The sequence below is a fragment of the Lycorma delicatula genome, chromosome 5, assembly GCF_047948215.1.
Source record: "Lycorma delicatula isolate Av1 chromosome 5, ASM4794821v1, whole genome shotgun sequence".
Lineage (NCBI taxonomy): Eukaryota > Metazoa > Arthropoda > Insecta > Hemiptera > Fulgoridae > Lycorma > Lycorma delicatula.
Genome location: NC_134459.1, coordinates 15,300,270 through 15,323,200, shown reverse-complemented (window position 1 = coordinate 15,323,200; position 22,931 = coordinate 15,300,270). Strand labels below are relative to the sequence as shown.

The 22,931-nt window shown below is 29.4% G+C and overlaps 1 long non-coding RNA gene across 2 annotated transcripts in view; it reads right to left on the bottom strand.

Moving 5' to 3' along the window:
• LOC142324745 (uncharacterized) overlaps positions 1–22,931 on the bottom strand; it is a 185,984-nt gene that overhangs the window by 54,438 nt on the left and 108,615 nt on the right. The window contains exons 3-8 of one of the 2 annotated variants that reach the window (XR_012756379.1): positions 9,180–9,447; positions 6,099–6,204; positions 5,814–5,948; positions 5,595–5,688; positions 4,430–4,524; positions 595–758 (exon numbers count right to left, since the gene is read on the bottom strand). This is a non-coding gene — a long non-coding RNA (uncharacterized LOC142324745). The remainder of the gene's footprint in view (positions 1–594; positions 759–4,429; positions 4,525–5,594; positions 5,689–5,813; positions 5,949–6,098; positions 6,205–9,179; positions 9,448–22,931) is intronic. The other variant, XR_012756380.1, reaches the window with a different exon arrangement.

Genomic DNA, 22,931 nt, shown 5'->3' with positions numbered 1-22,931 from the left:
AGGTCTGCCAAACAACAGAATAAAATTAACTGCACCACCAGTAGTAAACTGTTTGAGTCATATCTTGTTGAATTTATGTGAAACCAGCAGTACCAAGATCATGATTTTTTTTAACAAATCCTGAAAGATTAACCTCCAAAATGACAAGTAAGGACAATTCTCCATTTTTTGTTTGTTTGTTAATAGCATCGTAGTTTAAGATCATAAAAATTACATAATTTCTGAAAAAAAAACTCCTCGACACGTAAAGGAAAAGATCCAACAAATTTACTACATTCTTAGTACTCATTTATCAGTTTGATAACTTACCTCCAAACAGGTGTACCTAAAATTACTTACGAGAATATTTATTATCCATAATTCTATCTTTGACTCTGATATCTATTTAAGGGTCAATTTTTATTTCTGGCTTTTCTACTTTTTTAAAAAATACTGTCAAAAATTATACTCAACTAATAAACATCTAAGGAAAAACTGAATGGAAAGTATAATTGTAGTTCATTATAACTTAAGTATTAGTTGTAGTTTATTATTAATTAACATATAAATTATTAGTTATAGTTTAGCTTTTAAATTATTTTGTTAAGGTCATACCAATTGTTAATTTTATTGATCCTAACAACAGAAGAGCTGGTAATCTTTTTTAACGGTTATTCCTTAGTGTGGGCTCTCCACAATAGTCCATACATTGTGATTCAATGTGGCTACTTGCTTGTAACGTTTTGGAGATTCCAGGCATTATGTTTCATGGCTTCTACCTGGAAAAGAATACATTATGAGTACAAAAAAAAAATCACACACGTCATATTTTAATTTTACTTTCAAAAAATAACAAATACTATTTTCAAGTAAACCTATTGCTACTATAATTGTTATTAAGATAATAATTACTATTATCTTTTTTGCTAACCTCACAATAGTTTCTATGTTGTGTACTGCTTACCTTTCTTATCTTCATTCTTTTATCACTTGTTCAATGCAACATATATTGGACAAACATGAAGAAAATGAAAATTATATTTTAACAAACACTTAAGATCTTTTAAAAATCAAAAACAAGATTCTAATTATACAACGAATTTAATAAAAGGGCATACTCCAATGAAAATGGAAGAATCAATGAAATTAATTGTCAACTTATTAAAGAAAGAAGAATGAACATTTTACAAATTAAATTAAATAACAACAAGTAAACATAGACAAGCAGATCAACAAACAAGTGGATGTCCTTTTCAAGAACCTGAATTTATTGGAAACAGGAAATAGATAAATAAAATTAAAAGATAAGTATAACCATTAATTACAAATAAATAAAAAGAAGGCCAGATAAGGCATGATGTCAAATATAAGGACTAAATGCTATATAAGTTGACCAAATGCTATATAAAGATTAACAGAAATTTAACAGTACTACTACAGTAAGTTTTGTTAATGGAGTGGTTCCAAACACATCAACAAGTGATAAAAGAATAAAGCTAAAAAAGGTAAGCAGTACTCAACACTACCGCTACTACTTTTTAAAATAAACCATTCCTGTTTATAGATTTGGGGTGATAAATTCAGGACTGTTCATTTTTACAAATATATGAAATACACTTATAATTCAATATGATCCATAGATATAAAGTAGATTATTTTGGAATTTATTAATCATTATTACTTCAGAATACAGAAAATGAAAGTACCAATCAAGAGTTTTAAAGGTCATTGTTATTTGGGTTATTTTGATATCTGATTCAGGATACCATTTAATTATCATACGGATGTTTACTAGTACCTTAATAGTGTTTTTTTGTCATTGGATTGATTGCAAAAGACTCCATAGGCAGTGCTGATTTTATAATGTGCAAATTCTTAAAACAAAACTATAAAGGCAGTCCCAATGATCTAATTTTTACAGTATTTAATTAAAAATATGTGCATACAATAGTTATGTTGATCTACAAAACACATTATTCTGATGATATAATACTTTTGAAGTGACAACTGGATCTACTGGAATAGATTTATAATCTCCTGAAGATGAAACTTACTGGAAAATAATAAACTAGTTTTCTTGGGTATTTCTATAATACTGCCTGAAAAAACCATATGATAGGATAGTGGGTTATGCCATAAAACATAGGTACCAGGGTAATAGACAGGCTATACTGGTAATATACGCATATTGTTTATTCATTTCAATAAGTTTACCTCTAGTTTAGTTTAAAATTAAAAACCGATTTCGTTAACAACACAAATGTTAATTCACCTGTTATATAAATGCAATTCTGAAGCAATTATCAAGTTAGCAACCATATCAACTGTAGCATTAGGATCACATTCCATTATTCTTACTACCAATGAAAGTTTCAACAGTATTTCTGATAGGTCATATAAATTGCCTATCCAATCGGGTAACCATTTTTTGATTTTCAACAAAGAAATTATTTCTCAGGAATGGATAAACCTACTTCAATTAAATTTGGCAAATCTAAGACTCTTTACTCTAAAAAATATAAAAAAATTTGTCGTCACCTTCAAAAATTTCAAAATGGCAGCCATCTTACTTTTTAATTTTCAATATCTTAGTAATTATTTATAAATCAAATTTTTTCTTATTATAAAATTATTAAGCATTTCATTTTGAACAAAATGACACCTCATTTATAAAACTCCATTGACAAACAATCAAGTTATTGCAGACAATTAACCCAGAAGTACACTTGCACACCGTAATGCAAGCTGATAATTTTTATTAATTTACTATTATTATTTATTATTAATAATTTCTATTACATTTAATGGAGGAAATAAAAACAGGTAAAAAATTATCAGTTTGCCTTACAACAATTGCCACACGCTTCGCAAGCATATTGCCAGGTTAATTTTCACCAATACAAATCACATTGACAAAGATCTTATCATTGTGCTTACTCCTATCGCTATCCTAAAATCGACCCCGCATGAGGTTGTACAACTGCATGTCCCATATCTTGGTTAAATTTACACTTATCTTCATTTTACAACAATTGACCTTTTGTTTCGGAAGAATTTCAAGACTTGGGCGAGGTTGCAACACCGTGCAGCTCTCGCAGTCCATTGATAGATGGGATGTTTACTACTACGATTACCAATAACAACTATAAACATGTAAGTTCTCTAAGGGGTACAGTTTAATTCTAAACAACACAACTGCTCAAATACAATTAACGGAGCCCAGGTCTGATAAGAGAAAAAACTATTCAATTTCTATGGTTTGCATAGACACACTATAGAAGCATCGAGTTACTATTCAAAATAGTAGCAAACATTTTTTATGTTAATATTTTCCTGTTTTCCAAAATATAGACCATTCAGGGATGTGCTAGGACCACCCTTACCAAATACTTGTGCGATTACAGAACCCTGACTTTCCTACATCTTTTACATTTAGTCTTTCATTGACAACTTTAGTGACAATTACTGGCTAATAACATAAAAATAAAAACAATAATTATTTTATAATCGACTTACATGGTGTTAAGTTTCATCCCAATTTAACTGTTTGGGCGTCACTAAACTGACAACACGATGGGTAAATCGGAAACCATGAATGAAATGATCATGAGTAACCGGCGCACTAAAATTGGAGAAATTGCAAGTGAACATAACATCAGCGAAAGTATTGTGTATGCAATATCATTCACGATCAGTTTGGTATCCCCAAAATGTGTGCACAAATGGTGCCACATCTGTTGACCAACAACCACAAACATCAACGATTTGCGTCAGCTCTTTTTTTTCTTCAACATTATTCCACGACTGGTCCATAGGTATTGAAAGAAATCAGCATAGGGGATGATGGCTGGGTGCTTCATTACACTATTTAAACTGAATGAGCAACACATAAATGGAGACAGAAAAATACAGGCAGCCATAAAATTTGAAAACATCCCCACATGTTCAAAGATTTTATGCTGACAGACATTTTAGATTCTGAGCGAGTTGTTTGTAGTTTAATTTATGTCCTGAGTAACAACAGTCAATGCCAAATCTTGCAGAGGATTTAAAAAAGTTTTGTAAATTCATTAAAATTCAAAATCACGGAAGATTAAGGGATAAGCTTATTTTTCTTCACAACAATGCTGCTCGTAATTCACCTCATATGACAACAAAATTACTGCAAAAATTGTAATGGGAAGTGTGGTCTCATCCGCCTTACAGCCCTGACTTTGCACCGTCGACCACCAACTGTTTTGTCCTCTCAAGCTAAACCAAGGGCAGGGTTTAGCAATCCTTAAATGGTTGAAGAAATTTATATTAAATTTTGATGAGATTGAAATTAAAAAACTTGTCACAATGTATGAAAAATGTTGGCGATTTTGTCAAAAAATATATAGGTTTTTGTTCAGCAAAACGGAATTGTCTTATGAATATATGTTTGTTTCATAGAACGGGGTTAACTTACTTTCTGATCATCCCTCGTATTTTACTGATTGTCAAGCAGTCTTGAAAGCATCAATTTTTAAAATAAGTAGAGAGTTTTAATGATAACACTAACATCTGAAACAAAAAAAAAATAATAATTTTAAAAGTATTTTAATAATCTTAAACAAAAATTTATAATTTTATTATTAATTTATGGGCTTATTATACATCAATTCTAATAATCATATAATAAGTAAAAACTGTTAGAAAATATGATGATGCTAACAAAACTGTACATTACCACTAAGTAAATTAAACTGAACATGATATATTAATCAATTCAGAAGTCTTGAAAGTAGCATAATTATAAAATAAGTAGAGTACTTCTTCTTGTTTTAGGATAACACTATCACCTTGAAGTGCTATGAATAAAGTCTTAGCCCACCCTTTCTTGCTCCTATCTAAGGAGCTTATCCGTCCAGATTCCTCCCGCTATATTGAAAACATGCCAACCTCCTTTTCCACATTGCCAGCGTGTTAATCTGTTGAAGGATTAACCTTCCCGGGGACAGCCTATCAGATCCAGACTCGCTTAGCACATGTCCTTCCCGCACTCCTGACAGGTTCATCATATGTCGAGGGTCACCATTGTCACCATCAGTAAGCCCTGATTCCCCACTGATGCGTGTGGGTGGAGAGAACAAAATAGCCATAGGATGAAACCCCCACGACTTACACGGTGTCAACTTTCATCCCAAAGCTAACTTTTTTTGGGATCACTTAACTGAAAACACGATGGGTTTATCGGAAACCGTGAATGAAATGATAATGAGTAACCGGCGCAGTAAAATTGGAGAAATTGTAAGTTAAGATAACGTTTGTGAAAGTATGCGATTTCATTCACGATCAGCTTGGTTACCCCAACATGTGTGCATAAATTGTGCCACATCTGTTGACCGACAACCACAAACGTCAACTTTTTGCATCAGTTCTTTTATTTTCATCAATATTATTCCACGATTGGTCCACATGTTTTGAAAGAAGTCCACATAGAGGATGAGAGCTGGGTGCTACATTACACTATTTAAACTGAAAGCGAAACACATAAATGGAGACACAAAAAAACAGGCAGTCAAAAAATATATAAAAACATGTAGGTTTGTCTTATAAATATATGTTTGTTTCATAGACCGGGTGTAACTTACTTTCTGATCGTCCCTCGTATTTTACTCACTGTCAAGCAGTCTTGAAAGCATCCATTTTTAAAATGAGTAATGTGTTAAATGATAACAATTACATCTGAAACAAAAAAAAAAATAATAATTTTAAAAGTAATTTAATAGTCTTAAACAAAAATTTATGATTTTATTATTATCTATGTGCCTAAAATACAATAAAACTAATAATCGTATAATAAGTAAAACCTGTTAGTTAATATGACGATGCTAACAAAACTGTACATTACCGCTATTTAAATTATACTGAAGAGGATACATTAATCAGCTTGAAAGTGGCATAATTTTAAAATAAGTACAGTACTTATATGACAACTCGTGCATCTGAAACACAAATAAACATATTCTTAAAATCTCAAACAATAATCAATTATAATATTAATTAACTATACATGGAAGTTTTCCAAATAAAATCTTATAATTATAAACCAACAAAAAATATAGCACTAAGTTACTGAGAAAAATGTTTACTACCGTTATGGAATTAATACTGAACATCATGTATTTGTCATACCGAACACCTTTTTGAAATAGGATGAATTTAATATTGAGCAAAAATTTTTATATGTAACACATGTACCTGAAAACAAAAAAAAAAATTTATTCGTCATAAAAATTATCTTCATGATATTAATGAAACAATAGTTATATTATCTAATAATAATCATAAAAAAATTATTATTACCTGTTAGAAAATATGGTGATGATAGTGAATAATTAACACAAACATTTTCTTGAATTTTAGTATCTGCGTTAGAATCAGGCTGTACTTTTGAAGGGCTGATCGTATATTTGTATCCTACCAACATTCTTTTTAACAATTTTCTAAGTACTTCAACTAAACACACACAGAACATGCTCAATACATACGCAAAAATCAAACAACTACACAACTCACTCTACTAAAGCGAACCGAACAACTAAACCAAGGCAATACAGTAACATAAACATTTATTAATGAATAGAGTTCTACAAACAGTTAAAAATAGCATATATGATATTACAAAAAAATCTGAATAAAAGAAAATCCCCCTAAAAATTATTCAATGCAAGAAGTAAATTATATGAACCGGAATTGCAATTTTTTAAAAAACATGCGTGAAAAATTTTTTTTTTCCAATTCTTTTCAAGATATACTCATGTTTTACATACCTTTTGTACAGCTAATTATACAATATAATAATCAATAAAAAAATTAAAATCCAGTTTCTAATAATTTTTACGAAAGTGTATTAACGCGACATAAGTAAACTTATTTGTTGACATTGATAGACATTGATAGCGACCATAATTTGGTGATAATGAAATGTAGATTGGGGTTTAAAAACCTGAAGAAAAGTTGTCAGATGAATCGGTGGAATTTAGAGAAGCTTGAGGAAGAGGAGGTAAAGAAGATTTTTGAGGAGGACATCGCAAGAGGTCTGAGTAAAAAAGATATGGTAGAAAATGTAGAAGAAGAATGGGAGAATGTTAAAAAGGAAATTCTTAAATGAGCAGAAGCAAACTTAGGCGGAATAAAGAGAACTGGTAGAAAACCTTGGGTTTCAGACGATATATTGCAGCTGATGGATGAACGTAGAAAATATAAGAATGCTAATGATGAAGAAAGTAAAAGGAACTATCGGCAATTAAGAAATGCTATAAATAGGAAATGCAAACTGGCGAAAGAAGAGTGGATTAAAGAAAAGTGTTCAGAAGTGGAAAGAGAAATGAACATTGGTAAAATAGACGGAGCATACAGGAAAGTTAAGGAAAATTTTGGGGTACATAAATTAAAATGTAATAATGTGTTAAACAAAGATGGTACACCAATATATAATACGAAAGGTAAAGTCTATAGATGGGTGGAATATATTGAAGAGTTATACGGAGGAAATGAATTAGAAAATGGTGTTATAGAGGAAGAAGAGGAAGTTGAGGAGGATGAAATGGGAGAAACAATACTGAGATCTGAATTTAAGAGAGCATTAAACGATTTAAATGGCAGAAAGGCTCCTGGAATAGACGGAATACCTGTAGAATTACTGCGCAGTGCAGGTGAGGAAGCGATTGATAGATTATACAAACTGGTGTGTAATATTTATGAAAAAGGGGAATTTCCGTCAGACTTCAAAAAAAGTGTTATAGTTATGATACCAAAGAAAGCAGGGGCAGATAAATGTGAAGAATACAGAACAATTAGTTTAACTAGTCATGCATCAAAAATCTTAACTAGAATTTTATACAGAAGAATTGAGAGGAGAGTGGAAGAAGTGTTAGGAGAAGACCAATTTGGTTTCAGGAAAAGTATAGGGACAAGGGAAACAATTTTAGGCCTCAGATTAATAGTAGAAGGAAGATTAAAGAAAAACAAACCAACATACTTGGCGTTTATAGACCTAGAAAAGGCTTTCGATAACGTAGATTGGAATAAAATGTTCAGCATTTTAAAAAAATTAGGGTTCAAATACAGAGATAGAAGAACAATTGCTAACATGTACAGGAACCAAACAGCAACAGTAACAATTGAAGAACATAAGAAAGAAGCCCTAATAAGAAAGGGTGTCCGACAAGGATGTTCCCTATCTCCGTTACTTTTTAATCTTTACATGGAACTAGCAGTTAATGATGTTAAAGAACAATTTAGATTCGGAGTAACAGTACAAGGTGAAAAGATAAAGATGCTACGATTTGCTGATGATATAGTAATTCTAGCCGAGAGTAAAAAGGATTTAGAAGAAACAATGAACGGCATAGATGAAGTCCTACGCAAGAACTATCGCATGAAAATAAACAAGAACAAAACAAAAGTAATGAAATGTAGTAGAAATAACAAAGATGGACCACTGAATGTGAAAATAGGAGGAGAAAAGATTATGGAGGTAGAAGAATTTTGTTATTTGGGAAGTAAAATTACTAAAGATGGACGAAGCAGGAGCGATATAAAATGCCGAATAGCACAAGCTAAACGAGCCTTCAGTAAGAAATATAATTTGTTTACATCAAAAATTAATTTAAATCTCAGGAAAAGATTTTTGAAAGTGTATGTTTGGAGTGTCGCTTTATATGGAAGTGAAACTTGGACAATCGGAGTATCTGAGAAGAAAAGATTAGAAGCTTTTGAAATGTGGTGCTATAGGAGAATGTTAAAAATCAGATGGGTGGATAAAGTGACAAATGAAGAGGTATTGCGGCAAATAGATGAAGAAAGAAGCATTTGGAAGAATATAGTTAAAAGAAGAGACAGACTTATAGGCCACATACTAAGGCATGCTGGAATAGTCGCTTTAATATTGGAAGGACAGGTAGAAGGGAAAAATTGTGTAGGCAGGCCACGTTTGGAGTATGTAAAACAAATTGTTGGGGATGTAGGATGTAGAGGGTATACTGAAATGAAACGACTAGCACTAGATAGGGAATCTTGGAGAGCTGCATCAAACCAGTCAAATGACTGAAGACAAAAAAAAAAAAAAAAAAAAAAAAAAAAAGTAAACTTAACCAAATGAATAAAATGCATACAAAACCAGAAAAAACACACATAACTAAAAAATAAACACAACCTACAGAGGAACTTACCGGGGCGAACACGATATTTTTCTTAAAATACCATGCATATATTTATCTGAATATTCACATATTAACAAAATAAATATAAACAAGATTGCTGATGAAATCGTAAAAAAATTAGTTTAATATACTGGAAAAAGGAGCACCAGCTACAAAATAAGTATTTCTCCTTCCAATCGTTAGTATTACATTAACAGAAATAAATATTTAAGTCACATTAATGCTGTTAAAATGATCCACAATCTTTAACCTATGTAGTAAATTACCAGTATCGGACCTGTAACAAAAAACAAAAGAATGATTCTAAAAAAATATAATTTTTATGTTTATTTTAATAGTTTAATAAAAAGGATAGATCTGCATTCACAACATAATAGTATAATCAATTACTACAAATTATAATCATGAGTAAAAAAACAAAAATCTATTTATTAATCAAATAAAAAGAAAATTATTATTTATCCAAAATAAATATTCCAGAACTATTAAATATATATAAGCAACAATTACACCGTATTGTTGAAAATCTATGAATGCAGAATTCACTTAAAAATGTACTATCTGCATTTTTCAATCGTGCACTGCTAAAATGAGCTGTTTATGACAGTATTTATACTGCCATAAAAGTAGTATTTACAATAGTTTTTTTTTGTTATTTAATTCGCCTGACAGTATTCTCCACTCCTTTAGGTTATTTGAAATTTTGTTGAACTTAATTTAACTGTAGGGCTATTATCCAATAAAATCTAGTAATCATATATAAACTGTATATAGTAATCATACTATAAACTGTTAGAACACCAGACGATGCTAAAAAAACTGTACGTTATGACTATGTAATTAATAATGTACATGATACATTACCGATAGTTGAAAAGTTTTGAAAGTGTGATAATTTTACAAAAATAGATAGTATAAATGATAACTCATACATCTGAAAAAAAAGATTTTGTTTCATTTTCAATTTTTCTAGTTTTCAATTATTCATGTTGTTTTACAAGGGTTATTAATAAATAAAGACAAAAATTGCTCTGCAGCTAAAATGTGACTTCTTTCACTTTTAAACACCTCTGAATCAGCTTATTTATGCCTGTATGTAGAAATTTTTGTTTTGATGTCAGAGCCAATTTTTCCTTGACATTGTCATTGCCATTAAACTTTTATGACTGCCTCCTTAAGTGGACTAAACAAGTGGATATCAGATGGGGCCAAATGAGAACTGTATGGTGGTGTATGGTGGAGTATCAAAAATAAATGGGTCTTTTACATTCCACAAGAATGTCAACGTGATTTTTCCTGCTGGTGATTAGGTTCAAAATTTTTCTTGAGTTTATAAATGTAGTTAAATCTGTTCGTATCAAATTGAGATCTATGAATCAGAAAGAAATTCTCTAAAATATTTGTATGAATCGTAGCACTGTATAGAGTGAAACATGAAACTAAAATGAAAATAAAGAAAAATAGAAACTTTTCAAACATTATGTTACACAATGTTTCAAATTTTAAATGAAGAGGACATAAAATTAATAGGAAAGGAAAGAAAGAATGTTCAATAAATAAAAGATAAATTGAGATTAAAATTGTGGAGTAAGATAAAAGTGCAATATTTGAAAGAGATATCAGAAAATGTAGAACGCAGTAAATATAATAAGGTTAAAAAATTAGCACACAACAGAAAGGTTTTAAGAATAGAAACAACCCAGCCAAACAACAGATGAAAGAAAAAGTTTTTAACTTATATTTTATACTTTGAATTGTATTAATTACATAATAAATTCAATAGATTTTAAAATTCTAACGTGTTACTTTTTTTAACATACTTTAAAAATACATGTGTCTCTTTTGGTTTGAACTAACTATTTTTATATACAAGGCATTTATTAAAACATTAATAAAGGTTCAACTTTTGTAGTGCAAAGTACACCGGGCTGCAATTTATTGATAGATGTGAGGAATATGTAAAATTACCTGGTTATTTTTGCTAAAAGCAATAGTCACTCTCTTAAAAAGTCTCTATAGTCAGTCTTTCAAAAAAATGATAATATACATCTCTATCAAATCTAAAGCAATCTGAGCACAGAAACTAACTACAATTTTTATTAGATTACAGATTCATTTAAAAGGTCTTCCCGCTAACTTTTATAAAATAGAATTAAAAGCAATTTCTTTTACAGAAAAAATATTACCATGTCAAATGATAATTACAAAATAATTTAAAGCTGGCAAGGAGTTGCATAACTTACTCAACTTCACCAGGAAAATTATTTGAAGTTTTGTCCAAGTGAGGTTGAACATTAAAGTATAAGTAAAGAATTATAGATAAAGGTTTTATAAAATTTTATTATAAAATTTTGTGATATGGGACTGTATCTCCCCATCCCTTAACTTGTAACCAAAATTAAATGGTATCTGATTTGTTAATATCTACACATCCACACTTGGAACGTACAACACTATGCTATGTAAGTAATAAAATTTCATAAAAAATCAGTGAATCCTGTCTGAAGATAAAGCAAAACATAAATGATGAAACAAAGCAAAAAATTAGGCTATCACACATCCATAATTAAATTGCCATAATACATAACCAAAGTGACATACTAATGTAACGGAATAACCTAAATACAAGAATTTGACTTTGAGCAAGTAAAAGAAAAAACCAAAAACTGTTTTCTGCCCCTACGCCTTTATTGGAATTTGAATAAGACCCAACCAACATAATCAGAAACTATCTTAGCTATTGAAGAAGCATTTAATTATATGACAAAAATTTATCTACTGTTTGAGTAACATTTTTGGTTATGGTAGTTATGAGATTTGTATCCCTTTTCCCTTGATAAATTGTGATAAAAATTAAAGACATCAATATCTTATATATATAAAAATTACTGAAAAATTTCATCTATTCAGTCTAGAGATAACAGGGAGGTAAAACAAAGCAGGACAACATACATAAAGTTTTGTTAATTTATATCTATAATTATAAGCAATAATGTTTATTAAATTTTTTATCAATAAGATTCCTGACAAAAAAAAACATTTTTTAAAAATTGAAAATAAATTTTTTTCCCCTGTTTTCTCACCTAAAAATTGTTTTATTCAACATAATTATTTTTGAGTTGATTTGGGCAAGAATTTTTGGGTGGTATAAAACGAAAAAGTACTTGGTAATTTTTTCTCTCCCCTCCCAAATGTTTGCAAGTTTTTCACCTAGAAACAACCAAAAATAGCAGGAAATTTTGATGTTAACAATAACCAGTTTGCAGAAATAACCCTGTAACGCAATGACACACTAACATGCTGTTTTATACCAAACATTTTAAACATTCTCTATATTAACATATTAATAATATAAGCATTATTGCTTATAATTATAGATATATTCTAACCAAACTTAACTTAAACTTGCTAACCTCAACTAATTAACAGTAATATTTTGATTATTTAAATAATAAATAATTGCAATAATTACTGAATTTATTATTTAAATACTGAAAACATTACTGTTTATTAGTCAAGGTTAGCAAGCGAACCAAGTACAGCTTAAGTTTGGTTAGTTTATAAATATAAATTTATAAAATAAATAAACATAAATAGTTATATCGGGTTACTAGGTTATTTCTCCAACCTGGTTATTGTTAATATCAATGTTTACAGAGTAAATACAAATATAAGAATATAAGGAGTAATACAAAATCAGAATGGATTCACTCACAGTTACACGGAATGTTTACGACCATTAAACATAATGAAATCAACTGTTGCAAATCACTTCATATATACCAAAGAAACCTACAAGATACTAACTACAACATGAAATTTACAAACACACACATCAATTTATGTTGTTACATACATTAATTAAACAAATAATACAACATGGATATTATCTGATTACATTCTTAAAGAGTTTCATAGTAGTTTTAATAACAATGGCAGTTGAAATTGAATTTTGAAGTCTCAAGATACTAACAAGACACTAAGATACTAACAAGATACTAACAAGTATTTTAAAATGAAGTACAAGATACTAACTACAACATGAAATTTACAAACACACACATCAATTTATGTTGTTACATACATTAATTAAACAAATAATACAACATGGATATTATCTGATTACATTCTTAAAGAGTTTCATAGTAGTTTTAATAACAATGGCAGTTGAAATTGAATTTTGAAGTCTCTGCTGAGGAATATATTGATTAATACAGAGATAATGGAAATTCCATTAATCTGACGGCAAATTGTTAACAATTTTTTATAATAATAGAATTTCATCATGCTGTTTAAAAACTGACAATTATTTAATTTACTGACAATTGTTTAATTTTTAATTGTTGAAATCAGTTTTATTATTAATTTTTAAAGCTTAATTTTAAAAGCTTAAGTTAAATTTTGAATTTTATTTTTATTTAAAATGCAGGTAAGCTTGCATGTAGTGTATGAAAAAAATTGTTCACAATAAATACAAATAACATTACGCTCCAATCATGTAAAACATAATGCTAAAGATGTGGTTAAGAATTGTATTAAACCTGAATTTTCTGCCTGCAAAGTTTGAACAGCAATGCTGTATATTTGTGTTACAATATCATAACACAAATATACAACACTACTGTTTGAACTGTACATATGGTCTTTATTTATAAATATCTAAAACATCTAGCTTTTTTAAAAATAGAAATTAATTAAGTTTAAATTTATTCAGTATTACGAGATACATATGTTATTTGATCAGATAAATATAATTAAGACAGACGATACTATCATAGTATACATGATGCAACTGTTATGTCCTACATTTGCGCATTAATGTTAGATTGGTCACTGATCATTTGCTGACGGACAACCAGTAAAGTTTCCAACCGAACAAGGGCACTGAAGATGCCATACTAAAGGTGATGGATATAGCTTCCTCTAGTTCATGCAAATATGTAATAGGGATTTTCTGGACAAATCCGGGGCATTTAATAACTTATGGTGGCCCTTTGCCCTGTTTCAGATGCAAAGCGTAAGTTTACACAAAGTGAATTAGACGTGTTCTCAAGTTATTTCAGCCATCGGACAATTTTCTTGCATGATGGCGGCTCAGAGGTTCACAAAACCTTAACTAAACGATGCCCTCAGGGCAGTGTTCTGAGTCCCCTTTGTATCATGGAATTAGATTCCATATTGCATTTAAGGTTGCCATGTGGTTATCCTGTTGTCGCTAATGCTGATGACGCACCGCTACTGATTGAAGGGGATTCGCGTTAACGAGGTAAAGTTCTGAACTGCTCATGCTTGTGAGACACTCTGGCTGTGGAGTCTCCAACATAAGATGATTTTCAGTGCAGAGAAAACCACAATTATTTTGCTTAAGGGCTGATTGGCTGCTTCCCGACAAATATAGGTTTGGATGGCTGGTCTTCCCATTCGGTACGTTACGGCTCAAACGTACCTGGGTGTTATCCTTGATGAGAATTTTAGGTTCAAGGAACATCTACAATATTTAGCAAAAAAAAAGCTGCTGATGCTTTTTATGGAATCCATAGTCATTCATCCTGATTGAGGGTTGAATTACTATAACATGCATATCCCTTACAAAGGTGTCAGCGAAGCTATTATGCTATGTGCTGCACCTGTCTGGGCTCACTGCTTGGCTTTTAGGTGTTATGCAGACATTTTTCTGCAGGCCCAGCAACTCCTCTTGCTGGCTGTTATAGGTGGATGGGATGTCCTGTTAATGCACCAGTGGAAACATGAATACAGAGAGTGAGGACTTGAAATAAATGAAAATTGCATGCATTAAAAAAGATACCTCAGTAAATGTATTAAATATTTTGAAATATATAAATTATTTCTTTATAAAAATAGATTTTTAAGTTGGAACAAATTTTATGATATAATAATGTTATATATTGTATTAGTTTAGACAACAATTGTTAACGATTTCAAATTTTTCCAGATAGGGTGAGAATTTGAAAAATGTAAAGGTTATAGAAATACCAAATAAGACAAGTTTTTTCTTTTTTTTTGTTTAACCTCCAATACCACCATCAGCTACTGCTTCAGAATATGAGATGAATGATTTGTAGCATGTGTGAAAATGCCATGCCTAACCGGGACCTCCGGATGAATCCCGGTCAGGTATGGCATTTTTACACAAGCTACAAATCATTCATCTTATCCTATAAATAAGACAACTTAAAAAAAATGTTTTAATAAGTTCACTGTCTCCCTAATTTTTAAAAGTATTACTGCTGTGAATTTTTGGCCAATTTTTTATTAAGAAAGCATAAAATATAATGGTTATGTAATCTATAAAATATTTTTCTTATTTACTTGCAGATTTATCTTTTTACTTGCAAACGTATAAAATACGTTTTCAAAAAAACCTTAACCACCAAACACAGTAACAGGAAAACCTAACACCAACAGTCGACTTTCGCAGGATCAGTCAGTACAAAATTCTATAATTACATCAACAGTTAACAATAACAAAAAAAATTAAAAATTTCGATAACATAAACCCTAATAATCACAAAATTTGTAACAAAAACTCAGTGCCATACTGGAATGAAGAATGATTAAAACGTCACACAGCTATGTTCGGAAACATTGTTGCCAACTGCTACACAACCTTTTTTTTTCTGTTTAGCCTCCAGTAATTACCGTTCAGATAATACTTCAGATATGTATGAGTGTAAATGAAGTGTAGTCTTGTACATTCTCAGTTCGACCATTTCTGAGATGTGTGATTAATTGAAACCCAACCACCAAATAACACCGGTATCTAGTATTCAAATCCGTGTAAAAATAACTGGCTTTACTAGGACTTGAACGCTGGAACTCTCGACTTACAAATCAGAACTGCTACAACCCACTATGCCTTTAATTAAAACATCATCTTCAAAAACACGATCTGTTTGTTAGTTAATCATTTCAAACTTTTGTTTAAATTTATAAATATAATATTTTTCAAGTATAATCATTTTTTTATTGTTGTTACAAATTTCCAAAATTTATAACAATAAATAAATATCAACATATAAATTTCCGAAATATCAATTTACATATTTAATGAATAGGTGTACGTAGTTTTAAAAGTATTGCAGAAACGACTTGATTATCTTGTTTACTGGTAATTTTGGAACAATTTTGGTGATTGTGTTGACATGTATTTATTTGTGTTGTATTCAAGAGTGATATATTTGCATGTTAGCAAATTGTGGAATGACTCACAAGGTTGGTCTAGTAGTGAACGCATCTTCCCAAATCAGCTGATTTGGAAGTCGAGAGCTCCAGCGTTCAAGTCCAAGTAAAGCCAGTTATTTTTACACGTATTTGAATATGAGATCGTGGATACTGGTGTTCTTTGGTGGTTGGGTTTCAATTAATCACACATCTCAGGAATGGTCGAACTGAGAATATACAAGACTACACTTCATTTACACTCATACATATCATCCTCATTCATCCTCTAGTATTATCTGAACGGTAGTTACCGGAGGCTAAACAGTAAAAAGAAAGAAGAAGCACATTGTGGAATGATATGTCATAAATATAACTCTATCATTCTGTTATCAGTTTATAATATAATATATATTTTTTAACCAACAAGTTTTATTTTACATTAACAGTAGAGTTTATCTTTTTACATATAGATCAGAACAATAAAAAATAAAATTGCAATATATATGTACATAATTTTATTAAACATGTTGTCTACTGTGTTGCATTTAATAATTACCAACAAAAACCACCATAAGCACCTCAATCTAATTAACAGAAAGTTCAATGTAAGCTGATAAGATTATATTGAACTTGGTAAGTTTATCAAAATTAATACATATGCCAAATTATATGTGTTAATAAAATTAGTGTATAGTAACATCAGTTACATAACAAGGATGCGGATGTTGCTGTCTTAGGATAGCAACATAACTGACTTCCTTGGGGCTGTCTTGCAGAGCAAAGTTTTTCGAAGGAAGGTTAACATTAGAAATAGACACTCAGTTCTTTTTTTATATTTAGCTGAGATCGATATTTTGTCTTCAAGGCAGCCAACGCAGAAAATCCAGTTTTGCAGAGGTAGGATATTGAAAATGGTAATAGTATATGAAATGCTCTTGTTTTTAGTGCAGAAAAACTCATCATCCACCCCTGCCCAAAATTCAAAGAGTGATTTATTACTAAACTGTCTTTTGATTTCGCCACTAGCTGTGGCAAAAAAAGTCTATGAAGATTTCTTCTTCAGCAGTTGACAGCCCTTTGGGAGTATTTTGAAATGGATCCCTAACCTGCTTGTAACTTGCCATCAGGATTCGCCAGAAAGAAAATACTTTTTAAAATTCTTTGCCAGTACGGCTAAATGGCTTTCAATAGTTACAAAAACAACTTTCACATGTTGTTCTTCAGCCTTGTAAGTTTTAACACATTCATTTATATTAGAGTAAACATCGGACCTTTAATTTTTAAATATCACGTCATTATTTTCAAGTCTTTTAGATGTAAAGTGATGAGTTGATATAGTGTAAGATGCCCTATCCTATTCGTATTGTATTATAATACAATATTAAATTTAAACTTGTTTTTCATCTGATAATTTATTATAAGCGTGTCGTTACAATTTTATATTTCTATTTTTTTATAAATTTTATTTTTATAAGATCGGCATTTTTAATGTTATTACGTTCTATTAAATTAAATATTTTATCTCTTTAATTTTTAAATAGCAAATGTAATATTTTTTATTACTTTAAACCTGAACACTCGTTTATAATTCTATTTTGTAATATGTCGACATTACAATATAAGAAAAAAAAAATAAATAAATAAAAAAAAAAAAATATATATATATATATATATATATAAAAGCTTTTACTTCAGTGTTAATAACTTTTTTCTGTTTAGCCTTTAGCCTCCGGAACTACCGTAAGGTATTAATTCAGTAGATGAATGAGGATGATATGTATGAATGTAAATGAAGTGTAGTCTTGTAGAGTCTCAGGTCGATCATTCCTGAGATGTGTGGTTAATTGAATCCCAACCACCAAAGAACACTGGTATCCACTATCTAGTATTCAAATCTGTCAAAAGGTGCCTTTGCTAGGATTTGAGCCCTAGAACTCTCTACTTCGAAATCAGCTGATTTGCGATGACGAGTTAACCACTAAACTAATCCGGGGGTTGTACCAATTAAGCCTGCTACTCTTCAAGATCTGCGAAATCGAATTGTTACAGTAGTGAATTCAATAACAAGGGACCAGTTACCAATAAAAATAATTTGGGATCAATTAAAATGATTAAATGTTGTTTATAAATCTCGAGTTTTGTATCCTTGTACGAAGTAGGGGAAGAATTGTGAACGCGAAAAATTTCGGTTTTCAGATTTCAACGGAAATTTCTATTTGACCATTCTTGAATCCATTTTGACTATTTTCGGCGTGACGTCTGTACGTACGTATGTGCGAGTGTATCTCGCATAACTCAAAAACGATTAGATGTAGAATGTTGAAATTTTGGATTTAGGACTGTTGTAAACATATAATTGTGCACCTCCCCTTTTGATTGCAATCGACTTGACCAAAAGTGTTAAAAAAAGCCCAAAATCCAAAACATTTGGGTTTTTTGCAGGGGATAAACAAAATTTCCACCTTAAAGTTAAGAAAAACTTCAAATTTACATCATACGACAATGTTTGCATGTGAAAAAAGTTTCAGATATTTAGCATACGACAAGCCCCATCTTACAATTCCAGCAACATTTTAGTCATCCTTGCCGTAAGAGTTGGTTATATCGAAAATTGTTTAAAAAAAAGTTTTAAGTAATGTTTAGAGAACTAACGACCACTTTAAACAGATTCGATACTGTGCCTATTAAGGGAAGTAAAAATTTTGTTTTCAAAACCCTATTTTTTCCACCCCCTGGGCCAATGGTTGGTGATATCAAAAAACCTTACTAAGATACATTTTAGGCCTTTATTCAAGGAAAAGTAAAAAGTTTAAACGAAATCGATATTTACTAATAAAAAAAGTTTAGGGATATTTTATTTTTTCGAAAAAGCCACCCCATTTCCATTTCCATGATCCGATTTTGGCTGTTAACGAACTCGACCGAGATTTTGGGTCGAGTTTTTTTAGGGAAAATTTGAAAGTGATTTGCACAAAATTACTGCAGTTAGATTGTCCACAAGAAAGTGAAAAAAATCATAGTAGCATTTTCAATGTTAAGCTTTAAAATTAAGCTACCTGAACAAAAAAAAAAAAAAAAATGCAAAGAATATTTAAAGTATACTTATAAAAACAACCAAGTCACCTTAAAAAACCTTATAAACCTACAGAAATAAAATATTCAAATCAACCACTATCCAATATACTATAATTATAATAACAAAATCTAGAAAATCGATTCAAAAAATCCTGAAGAATAACAATTTAAAAATCACATCGAATAAAAAAATAAAAGTAAACCAACCCAAAATAAAAAATATAAACAAATTAAACAAAAATAAAGGAATAATTTTAAAATCAAAAGACAAAATAAAATAAAAAATCAACCTTTGATCCCTTGACAAAATTTATTGTTCTTTGTTGTAATTTTTGGGGTCATTTCAAACCCGTGTTTTACTATGTATTTTACAGTGAATGCACTCTTTCAGCGTAAAATTTAACAAAAAACAGGAAGTAATTGTGGAGGGGTGGTCTCCCTTTAATTTTCCAGCTTTCTGATGAGGGGGTCAAGGTCGAATTGATGCCGTATGTGGACATATTATACTACTGCTACAATATTCGCTGATGCAGCTTTGAAACCCCGGGTCAAAGAAATATTTTTATCTTCTGATAAGAATTTAATCCTTCACCCTTTTCTTTATTTACATCAGCAGAAAACCGATTACATAAATATTTAAATGATTTTGCTGAAAAAATTAAGTTTTTTATACGTAGCGCTGATAGACCTATGCTCTACATAATTTTTGTGATTACGCATATACATTAACCCAGCCATTTTACAACGCGCAGAACTTGATTCTACTTTTCAGGTTGATCTAAGGTAGCATTAAGATTTCTGTAGTAATTATTAGAAGAAAAAAGAAGCGTTTTATTCAATTCATTTAAATATTTACAGATATTAAAAAATATTTATGTATATTTTACAGAAAATACTCTTCAGGCCGATAAATACTCCGAATGTTGTAACTCCAAAAAATTTTAATTTTTTTTTCACAAGAAGCGAATTTTTTTACTAAAAACGGACGAGAAAGTAAATTTCTTTTATTCACTTCACCCATTAAGCGTAATAAATTCCAACATACACACTTATGTAAGCGATTTTCCCGGAATCGATATTCTGTTGAGTCAGAAAAATAAATGTGTCTAAATATAAAGTTTTAAAATTTTATAATTAATCGATATCATATAATTTGTTTTATAAAAACACAAATGTTAAAAGACAGTCTAGATAGAAGCATGCTCGGCTATTAAACCGAAAAGTCTCTGGTTTGATTCCCGGCTAGGTTTTAAAGAATATTTTAAATAAATTAACTTCAACATAGTCAATAATATAATGCTGACGATTAAAAAAAAATTTGTCTATTAAAACAAGATATCTAATTCTATTTATTAACTAACCGTCCGAAGCCGAGTAAAAATTCTTTTTTATGAATATTTAGTAAAATTTATCAATACCTAAACACTTGCATATGTAAACGAAAAATAAAACTTTATTTTGATTGAAATATAGTACATTATATAGATCACGTCAGTATAAGTAACAAATATAAAAAGAAATTATACATATATATATATATATACATTGGAAATTGTTTTGAGCACATATTTACGTACACGTTGAACGGGATGCAGAAAACTCATATTTTTGATTAGTATTACCAAAAATTCATCAACAGAATAATTATGCTACGTGATTATGCTACGTGGTTATGCTACGTGAACGTAGCATAACCTTTCAATCTTAAAATTCAATAATAATTTGGTTAAATTATAATAGTCGTATTTAATTATTAGTAACCAAAAAACCATTAAACAAGATTTTCTTAAAATATTCTACAACCATTGTTTTTTAAACGTTCTCTCAATTTTTTTTACTCCTTACTACTGATTTAATTTCACATAACCTATCTTTGCCCGAACATATGATCAAATAAAATTTGCTACATATATACATAATGCTGCATTGATAACAGTTGTTTTTATTGATGACTATTTCTATTATTTTTATGAAAATAAAAATTACATTATTTTTATAAATTATAATAAAATAATATTTATTATAAATAAAAATTCAATTCACTTATAATTATAATAAAAATTCATAAATAAATAAAAACTATTCATTCATTAAAATTAAAGGTTATAAATTCAGTTAAGAAGAAGAAATAAATTAAGGGAAGATAAGAACGATCTTGTTTTCCACGTTAGTCGGTTAACGTACGTCGTCGCGATTACGGAGCAGTTAACTTCAAATCCGTTGTTACTTTAAAATAAAATTTAAAACTGACCAAGATTTTAAGTTAAAATTAGGGTAAGCTTATTGAATACAACATATTAATGCTAGGAATTTAATAAATAATATTATTTTATAGTTTTAAGTATTTTAAATTGAATTATTTAATTAAAACGTTAACGTAAATGCTTACTGCGTTTTAGTAGACGTGCCACATGGCTTTGTTCAAAATTATAAAATGCGATGAAGTATAATAATTCATTTAATATTTTATCTATTTTTAGTATAACTATGCATCGATTGAATTATATGATGATATATTTTGTATTATATTTTAAATTAATATGATATGTTTGATAAAAAATAGTTTTTTCTAGAATGTTCCATGCTTTCATGATGACACATTCTTTCTTTTTTCTATTACAGTAATGTAATTAAACATTTTTATGTATCAACATTTTCAGTTTTTTCGCTATATTTACTATTTATTTCTGTAACATTTTTTTCTATATTTTAGATTGAATTTTAAAAAAAGATGATGAAATTAAATGGCTGCTACCTTACATAATGTAACATTATTCATTGTAAGCTGTTGAAATTTTTCCTGTAATTTTATTTAATGCGAAACTGAATGTTTCATATCATATTTACAGTAGAATTGTTAAAGTTGTTGCAACAGAATGAAATTGGGTGTTACGTTAAATAATCCAAGATTATTCATTGTAGGCAGTTGAAATTTTCTCTACAATCTTATTTGATATGAAACTGAATGTTTCATTTTTTATATTTACAGTTGAATTGTTAAACTAGTAACAGCAGTATGAAATTACTACTTATATCGGAGACTTATTTTACCAATTATTGAGAAAGACTGGTAGAATTTATGCTGTTTTAAAGCAATAATTTGAATCTCTTTATTTGAGATTACATGATCTCAAATTTATTTATTTATTCTTAAATAAACAAAATAGATTAATATTGTTTATTGTTATTTCAGTATTTTTTATTTGGGCATAACATAAACCATTGTTTTCTGTTATTTCTTCTGTTTAATATGAGTAATTATAATTTTATTTCATGAGTATTTTTTAATAATTAAAAAAAAACACCTTTTAAACACAATCACACAAGTTTTCTATCGTTTATCTAACTTTATTTTTCAAAATTTCTATAACTTTTAATTAATGGAAACCTGATTACTGTGTAAATTTCAGAACAGATCATCATTTATAGAAGATTTTATCAAATATAATGTAAGAGTTAATAAAATTCTATATTAAGCAGACAGATGTAATTTTAGACAAAGAT